This window comes from Gossypium hirsutum, chromosome A03 (genome assembly GCF_007990345.1).
Source record: "Gossypium hirsutum isolate 1008001.06 chromosome A03, Gossypium_hirsutum_v2.1, whole genome shotgun sequence".
NCBI lineage: Eukaryota > Viridiplantae > Streptophyta > Magnoliopsida > Malvales > Malvaceae > Gossypium > Gossypium hirsutum.
In genome coordinates, this window is record NC_053426.1 from 58,283,898 (window position 1) to 58,288,509 (window position 4,612).

General features: G+C 36.7%; 1 non-coding gene across 1 annotated transcript; it reads left to right on the forward strand.

Moving 5' to 3' along the window:
- Window positions 1-4,154: 4,154 nt before the first annotated feature.
- On the forward strand, window positions 4,155-4,261 carry LOC121227103 (small nucleolar RNA R71). Its single transcript, XR_005924755.1, has one exon. It is a non-coding gene; the product is annotated as a small nucleolar RNA R71 (small nucleolar RNA).
- Window positions 4,262-4,612: the final 351 nt, after the last annotated feature.

Consider the following 4,612-nt stretch of genomic DNA (forward strand, 5'->3'; position numbering starts at 1 on the left):
TTCACGCGCTTTAATAGCATAAGTTCTAGCCGGAGCCCTTCCTTCAGGTCTAACTGGTGCATCCCTGGCTACATTCTTACTGCTTGTTTCACTTCCAACTTTTCTCGGATACCTTCCCCTCGAGTCTGCACCACTAGCTTTTACATTCTGAAATTTTTCTTTCTCAGCTCTCTCTGGGCAGTCTCTAATAAAATGATCCGGAGAACCACATCGAAAACATTCATTTGCTCTGCACGGACCAAAATGATTTCTACCACATCGCTGGCACTCGGGTTTAACAAATCTCGAGTTCCCTACACTGGCTGCAGAAGTATTCTGAGATTTAGGACCCACATTTTGCTTCTTATAATTCCCATATGATTGTCCAGCTGAAGCTTGGGAACGAGGATTCATATTCCTTGACTTTCTAGGTTGCTGTGAAAATGAACTACTCATCGGTCTTTTCTTCCAATTTCTAGTCTCAGCCTCTACCTTTTTCTTTTCTTTAAGTAGTTCTTTAGCCTTGCAAGCTCGATCAACCAGTACTACCATTTCTTTTAGTTCAAGGATCCCGACAAATATTTAATGTCTTCGTTGAGCCCGTCTTCAAATCGTCGGCACATCTTGGCTTCTGTAGGAACATATTCCCTGGCATACTTACTCAATCGAACAAACTCTCTTTCATATTCTGAGACTGTCATATTACCTTGCTTCAGCTCAAGAAACTCTTTACATTTCTGATCAATAAACCTTTCACTAATATATTTCTTTCGAAACTCTTCTTGAAAGAATTCCCAGGTTACCCTCTCTTTCGGTACCACCGAAATCAAAGTCTTCCACCAATTATAGGTTGAATCTCTCAACAAAGATGTAGCACATTTCAAACATTCTTCAGGTGTACAAGATAATTCATCAAATACCCGGATAGAATTTTCAAGCCAGAACTCTGCTTTCTCTGCATCATCATCAATATTTGCTCTAAATTCTTCAACCCCTTGTTTACGAATTCTGTCAACGGGGGTTCTGTGAAATTTTATCATATCCATACCTTGAGGCATCGAGGGTACAGGTTGAGGAATTGGGGGAGGTGGGGGAGGTCGTACATTTGGGTTCGTACGAACGAACTCAGAGTACCATGCACTCATCATTTGGAGAAAGGCTTCCTGATCCCTTTCTCCTCCTCCCTGACCAACAGTAGGAGGTGGGTTTTCAGTCGGCGCTGCCCCTTCAGCCGGAGCTGGCGCATTACTCTCTACTTCATCTGCCACAGCTGGATCGGGATCCATTTACTATATAAAAATCATTTAAAAAGGTCAGAAGTCGTCACACTATCACAATTCATACATATGGCATGTATAGCAAAATCCGTACATACAACACGTACTCTGAGAACTGACTAAACCTGCTCTGATACCACTAAATGTAACGCCCCCACGCCCGAGACCGTTGCCGGAGTCGAGTATGAGGTGTTACTAAGCTTAATTTAACATATTTAGAACTTTGGATTATTTATTTCTACATTCACATCTTTTAAGCTACTTGCATCACAGTGACAAGAAAAATCATATCTCGAGTTACGAAACTCGAAATCAAGATCCGTAAATTTTCCATAAATCTAGACTCATATACCTATCTACTAATTTTTTTCTAGAATTTTTTGATGGGCCAATTAGTACAGTTTATTAGTTAAAGTTACCCCTGTTTTAGGACATGACTGGTCTGACCTCTGTTTACTACGAACCACATTTCTCTCTGTAAAAAAATCCATATGACTATGAGGTTTGTTTCTAATGAAACTAGACTCAATAAGGATTCTGAGAATATAAAATGCACTACCTAATTATATCTTTACAATTTATGGTGAATTTCTAAAGTTGGAACAGGGGATTCAGAAACTGCTATGACCCTAATTCACTAAAATTCAAATATCTTGTAACATATAATTCCTTTACCTGTTTCATTTGTTTCATGTGAAACTACACATAATAAGCTTCAATTTGATATGTATTCCATCACCAAGTTCAATTTCTATGATTTTAGTAAATTTTTAAACTTGCGTCAGTGTTGCTGCAGTATTCTGTTTATGGCAAATTTCATCCCTTTTATGAGTTTTTATACACTAAGTATCTTAATAATTTTCCTTAACATCAAATATAATCTAAACTAAATATTTTCATAATTTATCATTATCAAGCATTTTCTCAACCATTCCATCACCATACCATAAGATCATTTACACAAAAAAAGTATATTGCTATACATGTCATACTTAAATTTACAAGCCATTACCAAAAGTCTTCCAGATAGTGTGACTGAGCCTTCGACCTATCCCGACTCCTGAGCTGGCTTGTCCAAAACTACAATGAGTAAGAAGGAGGGAGTAAGCATAAATGCTTAGTAAGTTCATATGCAAATAATAAGTAACATAACAAACAGTCATACCAATCAACATTAGCATGTATCACTAAAACACATATCACATTTTTTATCATTTTTCATCATCATATTACCTTATCGTGGTTGTATCAATACTCAACCCGAGGGTTAAATACATACCTTTCCAAAATAACCATTTCACATCACTCACCAATACTTCTCTTTACATCTCGAATATTCCTCCATTGAGTAGAACTTTACCCGTTGAACACATCGGAATATAATTCGGATACATGGATAACTTGCACATAAGTGACATATATGCAATCAAGCAATCATGTAACCCGCCCATAAGCGAACTCGGACTCAACTCAACTCGCTCAGGCGTTCGCATCCATAAGTGAACTCGGACTCAACTCAACGAGTTCGGATGCCTAGTTACATCTCACGAACTCGGACTCAACTCAACGAGTTCGGACATTCGCATCCATAAGTGAACTCGGACTCAACTCAACGAGTTCGGATGCTCAATCATCCTAGTGACATGTCACTTGTATCCTAATCTATTCCTAAGGTTCAAAGGGATTTTTCCTCGAACACTTATCTTTGCCGTCTTCCGTAGAATGCCGAAATCAATACTCGGTAACAATTATATTTAACAAGTAGTTCACATAATTTACATATTATTTGAAATTAACCACAAAGCATACATTTCATAATAAAATTCAGCATAACATATAATTAACATCAATAACTTAAAAATAACCATTATGATACATTATTTACACATGAACTTACCTTGGTACCAAAATACAAAGATTTTGCAATTTAGTCCACAATCTTTTCTTTTCCTCGATTGAGGTCGATTCCACGTCTTTCTTGATCTAAAATAACACATTTAGCTTATTTAATACTCACATTATCAAATTAATCCTTAACTCAAATTTTGGCAAAATTACAATTTTACCCCTAAACTTTTGCATATTTACATTTTTGCCCCTAGGCTCGGGATTAAAATTTATTCCTTATTCTTATGTTTTACAACATGCTGATCACTTTTCTCTTCTATGGCAACATCAAATTCTCACTCTAACATGTACTGTGACTATTAGGTATTTTTACCGATTAAGCTCTTTTACTCGTTTTTGCTTAAATCGAGTAGTACAAGTTGTCTAACATAATTTAAAACTTCATATTCTATCATAAAACATCAAAATACACAAATTTCACCTATGGGTATTTTTCCAAATATAACCCTAGGTTAAATTATTGCTAACATAAGCTTTATCGAGTTACCGGGATCTCAAAATCGTAAAAATCATTAAAAACGGGGCTTGGAATCACTTACTATGGAGCTATGATTAAATTATTGCTAACATAAGATTTAGTCCCTACTTTCAATTTAAGCACTTTAGGCATAGAATTTCATCACGAAATTTTCACACAATCATGCAATCATATCATAAACCTAAAAATAATTATAAAATAATTATTTCTATCTCGGATTTATGGTCACGAAACCACTATTCCGATTAGGCCCTAATTCGGGATATTACATTAAGAGTTCGACTTGGTTAGATAGTGTAGTAACCACGTCGAGGTTGAAAACACTGGCTGCTTTCATCTGCTTTGTCATCATAACTTGCCACTGGTAGTTATTCAGTGACATCTCCTCAATAAATTCGTAAGCTGCCTTAGGTTTCTTATTATTTATAGTTCCACCAGCGGCTACATCAATCATCTGCCGATTCGAAGGGTTCAGGCCATTGTAAAACGTTTGAACCTGTAGCCAGAGTGGTAACCTATCATGAGGGCATCTTCAGAAAAGGTCCTTGTATCTCTCCCATGCATCGTAGAGTGTTTCTAAATCCATCTGCACAAAAGAGGAGATATCATTACGTAATTTGGCTATTTTAGCCGGCGAAAAATATTTTAATAGAAACTTTTCGATCATTTGTTCCCAAGGTGTGATTGACCCTCGTGGTAACAAGTTAACCATTGTTTAGCCTTATTCCTCAACGAAAAAGGGAATAACCGAAGGTGAATGGTGTCATCAGAAACACCATTGATTTTAAAGTGTCGCAAAACTCTAAGAAATTTGCCAAGTGAGCGTTGGGATCCTTGTCCAGCAAAGCATCAAACTGAACAAACGCTGTATCATTTGAATTGTGTTAGGTTTCAGTTCAAAAGTATTTGCAGCTATAGCAGGTCTAACTATGCTCGATTCAGTTCCTACTAAAGAAGGTTTAGCATAATC